Consider the following 17,160-nt stretch of genomic DNA (forward strand, 5'->3'; position numbering starts at 1 on the left):
CGTTTGAGCCCGTTAGGGCCAAGCCCGGCCCGGCCCTAAAAGCCCTACCCGGCCCTAGCCTAAAATTTATATATTATTTTTATTATTTTTCTATATTACATATTTACATAAAAAGAAATAAGAAATATGTTATTTTAGAGAATGGGTATTAGATTGAACATTTGAACCCAATTAATTTATGTAAATCTAATTTTTATATCATACACTCCAAAGAGAATGGACACTAATTTTTTTATAAATCTATATTTATATATCATACACTCCAAAGAGCAACCTCTATCAATTCAAAGAAAATGAGAAAATCAACCGTTGGATGTGATTATTACAATAAATTATGCGTGTGGTTAAAAATTTAGTCAATTTCACCATAGTTTCAAACCCGATCGGATTGGTCAACCATATTCACTTGTATGTTTTCTTGGTTGACCGATGGCGTGACAACCGCACAACGTGCTAATTTCTCTTTTTTCTATAATATGCAATTTATCTCTTTCTTTGTAATTGATTTCATAAGTTTTGTTTTCTTTATTTTCTATTTTCTTTGTTACACAACAATTAATATTGGGAGATTTATATAGATAGTTAATTGAATATAACCACCTTAAGTAATATTAATAAATGTTATAAGTTACAAGTATTATATGAATATAAAATATGTTCAATAAAAAACAATGAGTCTTTTATCACCAATACATACCATTAAGCCATATTTTGAGAAAAAAAAATAATGTTTTTTTTTTTGTTAAACAAAATAAGGCCCTTTTTGGCCCATTTCGGCCCTATTTGGCCCTATTTGAGGGCCGGCCCGATCCGGCCCTTTCGGCCCTAACAGATCGGGCTTTTCGGGCGGGTAAGGGTTAGCATATTTAAGCCCCGGCCCGACCCTACCCGGCCCTAAATTTTGTTGACTTTGACTAGGCCCGGCCCGGCCCGACCCTAAGCCCTAAAATTTAGGGTAGGGCCGGCCCTAGCCCGGCCCATGATGACCCCTACCTGCACATATATAAATGGCCTCCGCTCCTCTAATCCACGTGCGTTGTGGTTACTCGCCCAGATTCAGGTTGCAGCAGTAATCGATGGAATGGATTTCTAGGGTCGTCTCCTCCGTCGTCGTCGTCGTCGTCGTGTTGCTCTTATTCGTATTTGGCCTTCTCTGCTGGTAAATTGAGTACAATTTTGTTAATTGCCTGAGAAATTTTCTTAGATTTTGGAAATTAGGAGATTGAATTGTTGTGGTTTTGGTTTTGATTTTGATTTTTCAGGGGCATATAATAGTTGGAGAAACCAAGGATGCTCACGCTATGACTAGTTAGGAGAATTTTGCTTCTTTCTCCAGAGGTGTTGCGAGTGTAGAGAAGAAGCCTGGTCATCTTCTTGTACTTGTTTATGGCATATTGGCGAGGTGTGTGTTCTTCCAACTCGTAAAAGAGATTTGTAAAATTCTCATATGAGTGGAAATCATCTCGAAAAAGGCTCGAAATTTAATTGATAATGTTAGATAGAGGCTAATATGTGCATTGAGTGGTAATTTGAGTGAGATGAGTCTTGTTTGTTGGAAATATATGCATATAATTGTGAAAGTAGTTATCTTCGAGTCGTTTGACTTCGTTAGTCTTGGTTTTAATTTTTGGATTGCATGATTGCTCTTCGTTTGGTTTTGTGTATCCGTGATTATGCATTTCTTTTGCATTCCCCCCTGAATTGATATCAAGTTAACTGATTCTTAGTAACGCAGCCCAAGTGATTGGACATACGTGTGTTACTGCTATGCTTTATTTTCAGTCTATGTTAAATCACTGAATATGTATATATATGTGTCCTGTTGGTATGTTTTGTTTGTGTTTTTATGTGTGAACTGAAATTATATGTGTCTAGTTTCTAAATTATTTATATGTTTTTGTGCAGGTTCTTTGTTTGGTGAAGACTTGATTGTGCAAACCTTTGCGAGTGTTGAATTACATACAACTTTTTGGAAATTGATACAATTTTTGTATCAAACATTACAACGTTTTGGGAATTGATGAGGACTTGATCAGTTCTTGTATCAAATCAGTTTTTGTAGCCTCAGTGGCATAGTGCCTCAGTGCAATTAATCAGTGAGAATGTGAGTTTGAGGTTTATGTGGAATTTGTAATTAACTCAGGTTCTGATATATCAAAGAGATGTTTTTTTTTTTTTAATAGTTAGCAAAATTTGGTTTTATGTGAGTTAGACAAAAGCCCGGCCCGGCCCTTTTGGCCCTTGCGGAATGGGCCTTAAGGGCGGGTAAGGGTTTGCATTTTGAGGCCTCGGCCCAGCCCTAAGCTCTGTTGACTTGATCAAAGCCCGGCCCGGCCTTACTCTAAGCCCTAAATTTTAGGGTAGGGCCGGCCCTAGCCCGGCCCATGATGAGGCCTATGTTACACCATCTTGTGGTGTCGTCTTTGAATCATAAAGATGGTCAAGAAAATGTCAATTCAAGTTAAATTGATTCAAAATGACGTTGTTGCACGAATAACATAGATCATTTAATATAAATAATGTGTCTGTGACTCATAAGGGGGAGTAATTATTGACAATTTGACTTGTGACCAAAAATAAATAAATAAATAAATAAAAAACAAGAGTGAAATCGGCATCTTTTTATTGGGAAAATTACTAATTCTATGCACATGTTTATTGGAAAAATTACTCATACAAAGGGGTGTGGTTTGTAAAAAATTGGGTGCCAATTTCAATTAAAAAAAAAACAATTTTTTTTTTTTCACATGACTAATTTTAGGCCGGGTGCGACTATTGCCACTTTACCATTTTCTTACTCTCGAACATTTGAATTATTGAAAAACTATATTACCCAAGTGTAAAATTACTAATAAATTAATACACTAATTTTCTATCATCCAAATATGTAAAAAAAACTAAATACATAACCAATTTTTTTTAGTTAAAAGAAATTCCATTCAAAGACCACTAAGAAGGTTTTTTTTTTTTTTGGCGATTAAACATCAAGAGGTGTTATTGAAACACAAAAAGATTACACTGAGACAACAGCCTCCCAAAGGAAGCAACAACCAACAACGAGGCTCAAAAAAGGCCAAACTAAGAACAAAACAAACAAACAACAGCCACCAACAAACTGCAACCACTGACAAGAAGGACGAAGCAACCGAGCCACGACAAAGAAGTCAGCAACCAAATCCAACCATGTCGAACGCGCAGGAGTGAGACCCATGCCGAATTCGATGCACCAAACCATCAGATTTCTAAGGATCCAAGTCAACACCATCTCCACCACATCAAACCAAATCTGCCAACCGGTTAAACAACCGGATAAACCGGATGGAAGGATCGGGTGAGATCTAGTAAGGGATCAAAGAAACAGGCACCACAGGGTACACAAGATCTTGTAGCATCACCCAGTGCGATAGGAGGTAAACCCCACTTTGAAAGCTCCGAAGAGCGAGAGAACCAATCTTGGCAGAAGAAAGACGAACGAGGGGAAGAGGATGAAGACAGAAGAAATTGGAAAAAGGAAGATTGGGAACAACAAGAGCCAAACAGGGCCAAAACGGAGACAAACTCCGAGTAAAATCGCCCAGGACAACAGACGGAAAGAAAACAGAAATTAAAAAGCCGAGCATAGATACATAAAGCCTCACGAAGAGGGAAAATTGATTATCAGTACCTCCCCCGACTTTCAAGCCAAAGATCCAGATCAGAATGATCTGGATCTGGCAAGAAAGGGGGGGTGGAGGAGGAGGAAAACTTAAGCGGTGGGTTTGTTTAGAGAGAAGTGAGAGTTTCTCTCACTAGAAAAGTGGGATACAGAGACCCCTAAGAAGGTTGATTACAATCAAAGTTAAGTGCACCCACGATGCACTCTGGAATATGATCAAACTAGAATAGACTAGCTAGTGCTACTTTCATAATTAGCAATTCCAGCAAGTCGATGAGCCACAGAGTTGGCAGTTCTAGGAGTACTGTAGCATAACGACATAGTAGGAGAAGCGAGTAAGCCTGTTTTGATGTCATCAATCATATTTCCATCCCCCAGAGTTTCATGGTGTACAGTAGCAACATCCCAAGTTGCTTGCAAGCAGTCAATCTCAATTATGACATTATTAACATGCACTGATTCAAGTCGATCCTGGCAAGCACGCCAAAGGCAGATCTGCACCTTGCCAGGCACCTTTGCTTGCCAAAGACGCTGCCACAACACTTTATATGGGTTACCATGTGATGAGGAGGCTAAGGTGTGCTCCAACATTGCAGCCCTAGCTATCCAATAAGCGGACTTGACTGTATACTTCCCATTGCGTTCTGGCTGCCAACAAAGTCTATCTTGTAGGTTTCGTTGACTCAATGGCATGTAGAGAATCTTTTGTGCAACTTCATTAGAGACACATAAGTTGACAATGGATGGTAACCACTGTCTAGTGTACAGGTCAATGAGGTCGGCAACTTGTTTAAAGGGGCATGCATTAGGTTTTTGTAACAAATACTGTGGACAATTTGAGATCCACCTATCTGTCCAGATGTTTATATTTGAGCCATACCCACTCTCCATTGTGTACCAACCTTAAGAATTGGTCTTCCTTGTAAAATGCTTCTCCACGAGAAAGAAGGAGAGTCTCCCAAATCAGCTTCCCAGAAACTACAATGTGGATGATATATTGCCTTGTATAATCGGGCAATCAAAGAGTGAGGGTTGGTTAGAAGTCTCCATGCCTATTTAGCTAGTATTGCTAAATTATAAGCATAAATATTTTTAAAACCCATACCTCCTTCCGCCTTAGTGAGGCAAAGTTTCTCCCAACTCTGCCAATGAATCTTCTTTTTCTCATCCGTGTCACCCCTGAAAAAGGAAGCACACAGTTGATGAATGTCATCACATAAACCTTTCGGAAGCAGATAGCAATTCATGGCATACAAAGGCATAGTCTGAGCAACAGCTTTAATTAAAGTCTCCTTACCAGCAACACTGAGGATTTTTGCTTTCCAACTAACCAATTTCTTTGTGAGCTTCTCCTTAATGTACTAAAAAATGGCAGATTTAGATCTGCCAATGCGCATTGGTAGCCCCAAATATCTATCATGTTCAGCTATACACTAGACTTCAAGAATAGCAGCAAGTTCTTCCTTTCTCTCATGTGCGACATTATTACTGAAAACAACACTACTTTTTTCAAAATTGACTTTATGGCTAGATGCTATTTCATACACATTTAATAATCTTCTATATTGCAAGCACTCCTCATTAGTGGCTGTACCAAATAGAATACGATCATCTACAAAGAACAGGTGATGCAAAGTGGGAGTCTGTGGACACATATTTAGACCCTGTAAATCAAAGTAGATAGCCCCTCACTACAAAGGATAAAAAGGTAGGGTGATAAAGGATCACCCTGCCTAATGCCCCGAGATAGGATGATTGGATCCGAAGGCTCCCCATGAACCAAGATAGCGTACTTAACTGACATAACAGAATTCATAACCATTTGAACCCAACTCTGATCAAAACCCAGCTTTAAAAGAATAGCTTGCACAAAAGGCCATTCTAAGTGATCATATGCTTTACTAATGTCAAGTTTGAGAGAGAAAAAACCTGTTTCTTGATGACGGAGCTTATGCATGAAGTGTGCAGCTTCTGTAGCCACTAGGGTATTATAAGAAATAAGGCTTTTGGGCACAGATGCACTCTGTTTCTTAATTTCTCATTAAATAGCACTAATCTTCATCTTCTCTACCCAAATATGAATGTATTACTATTTTTTTTGTCCTTTTGTTCCCTCCTTATCATTAATTCGTTATTCAATTTACAAAACCATTAATGTTAACTTCATCAAAATCTTTGCAATACCCTTTGTGAACACCGAAAGTAAAAATTTAAAACAAAAATAATAATAATAATAATAATAATAATAATAATAATAATAATCATTCTCTTTTTTTTTTTTAAGGAAATCATTATCTTCTTCATCGCTCACAATTGTTACAGCAACTCCAACAGATTCCCTATATTTTGATTTTTCTCTACTTTAGAGAAAAATAAGTCTCTTTTGCTCTAACAGATTCCCTATAACTATCCCTATTTTAGAGAAAGTGAGGAAGGAGAAAACCAAATTCCCTATATTTACAGCAAACTCTAAAATTTTAAGGAAGAATATGGAGATTTTAGAGATTGTTCTAAAATAGGGAATCTGTTGGAGTTGGAGAAGAAAAAGAGGCTAAAGCTTTGACTTTTGCTTCCCTATAATACAGAAATTATAGGGAAACTGTTGGAGTGTTGCTCTTAACTTACTAATCTATTGACATGGATTGAAATAGACAAACATTAAAACTGATTATGATTTTGTGTTAGGAAACTTTAATATATTATAATTTTTCTATTAGTATAAACTAAAGAGTAATTTTAAATACACACCTTTACTTTATTAATACACATCCCCTAATTTTTTTAATATATTTTTTCTTCCATTTTTCCTTTTATACCCTTTCACTGTCCCTCTCTTCTCAATTGACGTTGTTCATCATCACTGCTATGTTCTACAAATACTTGAGGGCCAACCTATAATTTTCAAGTTCAAAGTCATTCCTCTAATCAATTATTTTGAATATCTTATTCGATCTCCCATTTTCATTTGAAACTCTTGTTTTTGTATTTGTAATGGATTTTCCCTCCCTTGCCATCACTACATGCCTCTTGCCTTCCTCCTTACTATCAATTTTATTCTTGCAGAAATAACTACTTTTCATATTGCTTTCTACTGTCACAAAATTCAACAGCAACAGAAATCCCAAGTTCATAAGGTGGAGCATGATTTCAGTGATGTATTCTGTATATAGCTAGGTATAAAGAACACAGGAGGATTTCTTTAATTTTTAGTTTTGGAGCTTATTGTGAGGGAAGATCTTATATCTACTATTGCTGATTTTTCTGCTCCCAACTTGATGGCCTCTTTGTTTGCTCTAATGAATCTGGAAACAGCACCCTTTACATACTCGTGAGCTTCCTTCATACTCATATTCTTGCTCATTACATAAGGGAAGCTGCTTAAGAAGTGATATCCATTAAGCACTGCAGCTAGCTAACTAGAGTACTGGACAACCACCCCCTGAAACTCAGATAGACCGATGTTCTCCTTCGCCTTTGTGGTCCTCAAAGGCATCACATCCGACAACGTCACTAGGAAATCTGTCCTTGAAGAAGTTAATTGTCCAGGAAATCTGTCCCATGCATCCCTATGAGTCAAGAAATTTGAGGAGAGATTGAACATCTTCTTTATTGGGGCAAGGATTGAAGAATGCTCAAACTAAGAACTTGGAGTAGGTCCTTGTGGACCTCTTATTACGGTCCCTTTCTTGATCTATGGAGAGGCCATAATTGTCGTTTCGTTGGCACGCGAAACCCGAGCCGATCAAACTTGAATAGGCCTCATCAAAAAGCCCGCGGATCAAGTGGGCCGATGGAGGCCCGCCGACCAGGAGGGCAAAAAGCCCGGCCCGGCCAGTCAAAAAACCCGCAAAAGCCCGCCTTGGTGGGCCGAGGGCCGGCCCGCAAAAGCCCGCTAGGCCCGGCCCTCATGCCCGAACCTAACTTTGCTGAATTACTGGGAACTGCTCGGATAAAATTAGGAGATGTACGCTATATGCACGAAAAGCCCCATGTGTCTTGTTTCTGAGGAATTTTACGGTTTGCGATTCCGACTTTTCTAGAAGGAGTTATGGCAATTTAAGTGAAGGCAGTTCAGCTTGAACAAGAATCTGCAACACAGAAATTGTTGTGCAGAACACCCAACTTCACTGAATTACTGGGAACTGCTCGGATGGAACTAAGAGCTTTAGCCTATATGCATGGAAAGCCCCATGTGTCTAGTTTCTGAGTAATTTTACGGTTTGCGATTCCGACTTTTCTGGAAGGAGTTATGGCAATTTAAGTGAATGCAGTTCAGCTTGGACTGGAATCTGCAACATCTTTTACAAGTTCATGTCTAGAACCTAACTTCGCTGAATTACTGGGAACTGCTCGGATGGAATTACGAGTTGTACCCTATATACACGGAAAGCCCCATGTGTCTAGTTTCTGAAGAATTTTACGGTTTGCGATTCCGACTTTTCTAGAAGGAGTTATGGCAACCAAGAAAACATATAAGTGACTACGGTTGACCAATTCGATCGGGTTCGAAAATATGGTGAAATTGGCTAAATTTTTTCCCACACTCATAATTTCTTGTAATAATCTTATCCAACGGTTTGGTTTTTCCATTTTCTTTGAATTGACGGAGGTTTCCCTTTGGAGTGTATGATATATAAATATAGGTTTATAAGAGTAACTAAGTTTGACCTAGTTGATCGAATTCGAAACGAGAACCAAATTGGCTGGATTTTCTACAACCACCATAAAACATTACAATCTCTCCATCGAGCGGTTGGTTTCTCCGAATTCATTTTCCACTTCATGGTTGCTTTAGAAAGAACCTCAACAATTTAAATGCAATGTATAAGTCATACAACTTTAGAAGGAAAATTGGTATAGGCCAATGTGTTTCTAATTAAAATATTTTTTTTTATCTTATGTCCACGCACATCCATCGATGGAATATTTACAAACGTGATGTGAAAAAATAAGCACGTTTCGCGGTCGTCATGCCATCGGTCAACCAAGAAAACATATAAGTGACTACGGCTGACCAATTCGATCGGGTTCGAAAATATGGTGAAATTGGCTAAATTTTTTACCACACGCATAATTTATTGTAATAATCTTATCAAACGGTTTGGTTTTTCCATTTTCTTTGAATTGACAGAGGTTGCTCTTTGGAGTGTATGATATATAAATATAGGTTTATAAGAGTAACTAAGTTTGACCTAGTTGATCGAATTCGAAACGAGAACCAAATTGGCTGGATTTTCTACAACCACCATAAAACATTACAATCTCTCCATCGAGCGGTTGGTTTCTCCGAATTCATTTTCCACTTCATGGTTGCTTTAGAATGAACCTCAACAATTTAAATGCAATGTATAAGTCATACAACTTTAGAAGGAAAATTGGTATAGGCCAATGTGTTTGTAATTAAAATATTTTTTTTTATCTTATGTCCACGCACATCCATCGATGGAATATTTACAAACGTGATGTGAAAAAATAAGCACGTTTCGCGGTCGTCATGCCATCGGTCAACCAAGAAAACATATAAGTGACTACGGCTGACCAATTCGATCGGGTTCGAAAATATGGTGAAATTGGTTAAATTTTTTACCACACGCATAATTTATTGTAATAATCTTATCAAACGGTTTGGTTTTTCCATTTTCTTTGAATTGATAGAGGTTGCTCTTTGAAGTGTATGATATATAAATATAGGTTTATAAGAGTAACTAAGTTTGACCTAGTTGATCGAATTCGAAACGAGAACCAAATTGGCTGGATTTTCTACAACCACCATAAAACATTACAATCTCTCCATCGAGCGGTTGGTTTCTCCGAATTCATTTTCCACTTCATGGTTGCTTTAGAATGAACCTCAACAATTTAAATGCAATGTATAAGTCATACAACTTTAGAAGGAAAATTGGTATAGGCCAATGTGTTTGTAATTAAAATATTTTTTTTTTATCTTATGTCCACGCACATCCATCGATGGAATATTTACAAACGTAATGTGAAAAAATAAGCACGTTTCGCGGTTGTCACGTCATTGGTCAACCAAGATAACATATAAGTGACTACGGTTGACCAATCCGATCGGGTTCAAAACTATGGTGAAATTGACTAAATTTTTAACCACACGCACAATTTATTGTAATAATCACATTCAACTATCGGTTTTCCCATTTTCTTTGAATTTATAGAGGTTGCTCTTTGGAGTGTATGTATGATATATAAATATAGATTTATAAAAAAAATTATGTAAAATACTAAAATTATATATATGTTTTTAGAATGATATAGAAAAGCCCAGCCCGGCCCGAAAAAAGTTGGGCTACCTGGCCCTGCCCGAAAAAGCCCGCAAGGCCCGCCTTATAAGGATGGGCTTGGATCTTATGATTTATAATGAAGCCCGGCCCGGCCCGGCCCGGCACTATTTAAAAATGTAATTAGGCCCGGCTCGGCTCGGCCCGTTGACGAGGCCTAAACTTGAATATGGCGCAGGGCCGTCAATTAGGTAGTGAGTTTTTTTTTTTTTTTTTTTTCCAACGATTAGAAAAGGGAAGAGGGGTGAAATAGCAATATAAAAATTTACAAAAAAGTGGGGTGTGTATCTAGTATAAAGGGATGTGTATATAAAATTCTTCTACTAAATGAGAGAATTCGTTAAAAAAAATTATTTTTTAATTGAACATGCCATATAAAGATATTTCTGGAAAACGAAATGAGTTAAGTAAGTAAATTTAGGGTGTTTCTAAATGTACCCAGCAAATATCTAAGTACACCCAGCAGAGTTTTTACACCCAGTAAAATCATAGAATCTCTAAATACACCCAACAATTTGTCCAATAATACCCTTATGTTTAATTAAACCCAGCAAAACCCACACCCAGCAAAACTTTATGAGAATACAGAATAACACACCTAGCAAATCCCATGCAATTTCTTCATCTTACGTTTGTTTTCTTCCAATTTATGTATTTATGTTCAATTTCCACATCAATTTCTCCTGTTAGGAATTCATCCTTATGATCTGCGTCGATTTGATCACCGTTTCATGGACTTGATACATGCGTTATTTATATGTATTCATGATTATAGTGATTGTGTTATTTTTCTGGTTCCTCTCTCATTCTCTCTCTCTCTCTCTCTCTCTCTCTCTCTCTCTCTCTCTCTCTCTCTCTCTCTCTCTCTCTCTCTCTCTCTCTCTCTCTCTCTCTCTCTTCTTTGTGTATGTGTTTGTGTGGTAGAACCAAATTGTTGTATTGGATCGTATCATTATGTGATTTTAAGATGCTTTGGTGGTTCGAAGCTTTCATGCTATAGAAAGGGAAGGTTTGTGCATGTACTATGCTATTGTGCATTTGTTTTCGATCAAGGAAACAGCGAGAGAAAGAATTTGAAGAATTCAAATGTACTTTGGCCATTATAGTATTAGACATATGGATCATTAAAAAGTTTAGCTATCTGGTGGTTTCTGTTGATTGGGTTTCAGTTTCTCACTTCCCCTTATTTCTTCAGCAATTAAGAAGGACGATCGGCATTGAATTAATAGAATATGAAACATGCTCTTATGTATAGACGAAGCTTTCAAAGTAACAACGTAAGAATGTGAAATGCTAGGTATAAATAGAAAAAAGAGTTTCAAATTTTATGGTTTCTTTTGTTATTATCTTAATTTATCATGACTTTTAATGTCATTTCATATGAGGATACAACTGTCTTTTTATGCAAGATAGATTTGCTGGATGTAAATAGATTTTTGCTGGGTACATTTAGAAAGACCCTAAATTTAATATTGAAAATTAAAATGTATGGTGTTATACTGTAATGAACAAATAAAATGGTAGAGTGACAATAGCCACACATCTAATTTTATTAGCTTTATTTATATACACATGGTAGAGTAGTTATATTCACACCTCCTAAATTAGCATTAGCATTTGGACCTCAACCCCTATTTTTATTCCGTACACTTCCTCCTTTACCTTTTGTGAGTTTCTGTCTTTTTTCTATTATCAATCTCGCGGCCACCACACCCATCCAACCAGAATAGCTAGGCTGGTTCATCATCGGATGTTATGGTAAAGATTATTCTAGATGTTTGTGGTTTATTGTTGTACAATGAAAATGAGAACCTGCCATGCGTATAGAATAATCATGGACCGACCGGCACACAATCTATACCAACCTGTGTGTAATGATGGTTTAATTCAAATCTTGATCATCCAAAGGTAGGTAACTAGGTACTATAATTGATTGGATCATTGTGGCCTAACTTTTATGAAATGATTTTATTGGGTAAAGATTATCATTGTTGGTTATTCATCATGACACAGAGAACCTTTCTCTGCTCTGATTTAATTCTCTGTGGGGGCCTTAAGAGAAATCTATGGAAGAATTGAGGGAAAAGAAACCTATGCCAACTCAATAGTTCCAAATGATGGTTGGGTTAAGGTTCTAGTAAGAAATTAAGAATTTGGATAAGAACGTATTCCAACCAAAAAAAAAAAAAGCAAACTTTTTGAACTATATTACTTCACTGATAATGGAATATTGATCAGTGTCTGATGGGAGTATTTTTAAAAACCTTGTAGTGCTATGTCAATGAAGAAATATTTTGTATATATGGACTGTAGAATGACCTGTAGAATCTTCATTAAAGAAAAATATTTGGACTGCAGAGTCAGACGTCAAAATGATTTTTTTTTTTTCAAAGGATTCTGGCGCGGCTGCCTTAAATCCTTTATTAATGAAACTGCTGTTTAATGATAATAGATTTGAGAAAGATTGATGAGAGAATTGTCTTTCATTATTAAGAATAGGAGCCCTATATATAGGAATTACAAAGTACATGCTCTAATGTTACAAGGGAAACTAATCCGAATAAGATTAGGAAATCTAGAACATTCTCTCCTATTACTACTCCTAGTTTGATAAGGCACACTAAGTCGATTTTCCTTCAACACTCCCCCTTGTGCCGCTCAAACTTGGTGGTGACGCTTCATCCGTTGCCTCGTTAAAAACCTTGCCAGGTAACAAAAACCCTGTGGGACAAAAATAACCCTGGTCGAAGGACAAAAGGAGCACAACACGTCCTTCACTCTTCGAGATTGAACATGTAGACATCATAACTCCCCCTGATGTCGATATCTCCCCCTGATTGCTACAATCATGGGAGTTCGGATAACTTTCTCAATCCGATGCTCTTCACATGTTTCTCGAAGGTGGATTTAGGTAACGACTTAGTGAATAAGTCCGCTACATTATCCTCTGATCGGATTTGATTCACTTCAATCTTTAGAAGTGATTGTTGTTGTTGATTATAAAAGAACTTAGGCGATATATGCTTGGTGTTGTCGTCCTTGATGAAACCTAACTTCATTTGCTCAATACAAGCTGAATTATCCTCATAAATGCATGTAGGTTCATCCGTGGTAGACTTCAAACCACAACTTCCTTGAATATGTCTAATTACAGACCTTAGCCATATGCATTCACGCACAGCTTCATGTAGAGCAATAATCTCTGCATGATTTGAGGAAGTAGCAACAAGGGTCTGTTTTGTAGACCTCCAAGATATCGCAGTGCTTCCCATGGTAAAGACATAACCCGTTTGGGAACGACCTTTGTGAGGGTCAGAGAGGTACCCTGCATCAGCAAAACCCATCAAAACATCATTGTCGTTTTGATGGAGGGGAGTAGGGAGACGCCGGCCACCATGGACGGCGGCGGCAACATGGCCGGCGGTCAATTCTTGGACGGTGGCGTTTTGCCTCTTGGGGTCCGATCCCAAATTTCCGTCATTCCTTTTCTCTCTGTAGGGATAGAATAGGCCTATATCAGTCGTACCTCTTAGGTATCGAAAGATTGTCTTTACACCAATCCAATGGCGGCGTGTTGGCGCAGAGCTATGACAAGCTAACAAGTTCACTGCGAAGGAGATGTCCGGTCTTATGCATTGAGCTAAGTACAATAATGCGCCTATTGCACTTAAATAGGGCACTTCGGCCTCTAGTGATTCTTCGTCCTCATCCTTTGGACAAAACGGATCTTTTCCGGGCTGAAGACTACGACCAATCATGGGAGTACTCACAGGTTTTGCTCTATCTTCATTAAAGCGCCTTAAGATTTTCTGAGTATATGCAGACTGATGGATCAAAATCCCATCACTACGGTGCTCGAGTTCTAAACCGAGACAAAACCGTGTTTTCCCAAGATCTTTCATCTCAAATTCGGATTTCAAATATTTAGCAGTTTCCTTCAACTCATCTAGAGTTCCAATTAGGTTCATGTCATCGACATAAACTGCTACGATTGCAAATCCGGAACTTGTTCTTTTAATGAACACGCATGGGCATATTTCATTATTAATATATCCCTTCCCAATCAAGTAGTCACAGAAGATCGAGTAGGCTCCATCCAAAGGAATAGCTGCCTATTTCGAAGGATGGTATGCGTAGTTGCACTATCCACGAGGCATTCTAGCTCTCCGGGAAACATACTGAAAGATAATAAAGTTCGAAATTAAATTATGTCCAAGACATTGAATAAAAATAAATCGAGACTTTATTAATAATAGCCAATGATTACATCAAAGTTTCTTGACCAAAATCTAATCCAACATAAAAATCAAACCGTAGACAAATCGTAGTCACTCAATCCGTTCGGTAATTTCAATTTAGTTGTGACCAGGTAAGGTAAGGCGAGATTTTGGTGGAGCGTTGCTCACTTTTAAAACCGTTCTCTCAGATCAAACCTTGCCTAGACATCACAATTACTCTTGAGTATGCCTAGAGGGAAAGAGTTAATACAATAAGTCATTTTATTGATTTAAGGCATAATTGCCATTACATAATTCTTGGAAAAATAAAGGACTTATACTAATCGAAATCTGCAGCATCCTTGTGCAATTTCTTGTCAGATTGGAAGTCCGCTATGGTGAGATTGACGTTGGCATCATCACCATCTTCTTCTTCTTCTTCGGCAAGATAGGCTTCACGCTCTCTAAAGTCTCTATATGCCTTGTAATGTGCAGCTAATTGTTTGCTTGCATTGCATTGTGTGAATATAAGGATGTATAAACTCCAGATAGAGTGACAGATTATAATCTGTACATAAACAAGAACAGAGAATATGCATAACATAACAACATTGGTCACGCAGTGAAAACCTCAATTGAGATCAAAAACACTGCGGGGCTCTAACTCTTGAGAACCCAATGATTCACTAATCAAAACAGATTACACATTAACTCTGGGATTGCAATGACTGCTGCAATCCTTACTGGACAGACACACTAGTTGTTTTACAAACTGTTTTCAACATGGAACAAAACAGAGCAACAAAGAGACTAACTCTTTTACAACCAAAGGATTGAAAATCAAACTATTCTCAATACTTCGAAGAACCACAGAACTCCTATATATATAGGAGGAACAATAACCAAGTTTCTTCAGCTCGGTTGGAGTAAGACCACGAGGTCCAGATGCACTTTCTCCCCACTTCCATCTTGGACAGCAAGGTCTTCATGATTGCAACGAGTGGGCAGCAAGGTTGTGCATATGAAGGAGATGAACGTGGACGACAGTAAAGAGGAAGAACACACCATGACCTGCAATATTCTTCAGCTTTGGTATTCTTGACAGCAAGACGAGATGGGAACCAATTGCTTCCCACAACCGTGTTCATCATTGGACAGCAAGATGAACAGCAAGACTAGATCGAAATCTCTTCTTTAACAGCAAGGTTTCCATGATGGAAAGATGGAGAACCTAGCTGCCATGTCCTTCCCTTTTTTCTTTCGACAGCATGTTCTCCATGAAGGAATTAAGTGGACAGCAAGGAAAAACCTTTTCTTCCCACTTCCGAGTTCATGATTGGACAGCAAGGAGAGATTGAAAGCTGATTTGTGGTTTCCTCCATTCTTCCATGACAGCAAGGTTCTTGTGATAAGAAGGTGGAGAACCAAGCTGCCGGTCTTCTTCCTTTCCTTTTTCATTTACAATAGCAGGCTCTTGCATAAGAAAATACACATGAGAGAGAGAGAGAGAAAGAACCCATGCCGCATTTTTCTTCAGACTTTGTTCAAGCATGCTTAAAAAACATGTCTCCCATATTTGCAAATAAACAACTATGCTCAGAAAACAAAGCTGCTATTCTTTAGCAAAAAGCAAAAAGCATGCTTAAAAAGCAAAGCCAACATCATGCTTGGTCTCCGATCGAGTGCATGTTTAAAAATCAAAGCATCACACATGCTTTCAACAGTTTTTCTCAAGGAATCAAATAAAGTACTTTTGGACTTCACATGGTTAATGTGGAAGAGTTTTGTGGCTGGTGGAATGCCAATACTTTAATACTAACAATCTCCCCCTTTGGCATTCCTCAACCAAAACTCTTACGATTGTTTTTCGACTCCCCCTCAACAAGTACTTTGAGGATCCTTAGTTCCTGAAACATTTATCACACACCTTGTGAAAAATAACATGAAACTGTAATTAATGAATAGCAATAACACATGTCCACAAGGAAAGATGAATTCAAACCCTAAAGAAATCTAGCCAAGTCTTAACAGAAAAACAACGAGCCAAACAAAATCAACAAAATCTTTATCCCCCTTTTTGGATAGGGATGCCAAAGGACTAGTGCGCAGCGGAAGCTATGTAGAAGAAAGATTACCATATTCCGAATCAGATAGAGTACATCAAAATGTCCTAAGTACCGGAACTCCCCCTTAATTTATCATGTTATGAAGAATTCAATAATGAAATGCAAACACACAATGAGTGGGTTTGTATCCAAGAGTTAAAAACAGATTCAATTTGCATAGCTTTTCAGACAAGAGTACGACCACAAATCCATAAACATGAATGCAACAAGATAAGGTTACATGAGTAAACCATTTTTGACAACCACAAGGTAAGCTGGAAGATGATCGAGTATTCTATACCTTTGTTGTGTAAGTGAACATAACTCAAAGTGGAGTGTGTAACATCATTAGAATCCTTGAAATCAGAACACACACACGAAGAGAACAACATAGATATTCCCCCTTATATCTCCGTGTGGGCACAATTTTTATGGTTTTCTTTTGCCTTTTCACACAACATATAGCTTTTCTCAAGAAAACTAAGACTCATGTAACGAGTTTTATGCCAGCAGCTCCCAAATCAGATGACTTTAGGGTACTAGATGTAACAAGGACATCCCAAAGGACATATCAACTCGAGTCAATAGTTTTACATTCCACCGGGGTGGCCAAACCATTCCCTTTTCTTCCCAAAACCTCATATCGTTCGTCACGACCAAGGCCTGTTTACTTTGGGAATAGCCTGGCCATGCTCCACAAATATTGTACCTTTTTAGCGAGGAGCAATAATAACATTTTAACAACTTCGTATGTGTGGACTAAGAACAAGTCAACCAAGAATGTTACTTACCACCACAATGAGTATGTGTGCATGTGATCATACAAAGTGATAGAGAATATGTTGATCATGCTCAAGATTACAGAGTGATGTAAGAATAAG

At 37.8% G+C, this 17,160-nt stretch overlaps 1 long non-coding RNA gene across 1 annotated transcript; it reads left to right on the forward strand.

The window, feature by feature from the left end:
* The first annotated feature begins 1,022 nt into the window (after positions 1 to 1,022).
* On the forward strand, positions 1,023 to 2,177 carry LOC133734194 (uncharacterized). Its single transcript, XR_009858136.1, has 3 exons — positions 1,023 to 1,159; positions 1,263 to 1,402; positions 1,906 to 2,177. It is a non-coding gene; the product is annotated as an uncharacterized LOC133734194 (long non-coding RNA).
* The last annotated feature ends 14,983 nt before the right edge of the window (positions 2,178 to 17,160 follow it).

This window comes from Rosa rugosa, chromosome 2 (assembly GCF_958449725.1).
Source record: "Rosa rugosa chromosome 2, drRosRugo1.1, whole genome shotgun sequence".
Taxonomy (NCBI): Eukaryota; Viridiplantae; Streptophyta; class Magnoliopsida; order Rosales; family Rosaceae; genus Rosa; species Rosa rugosa.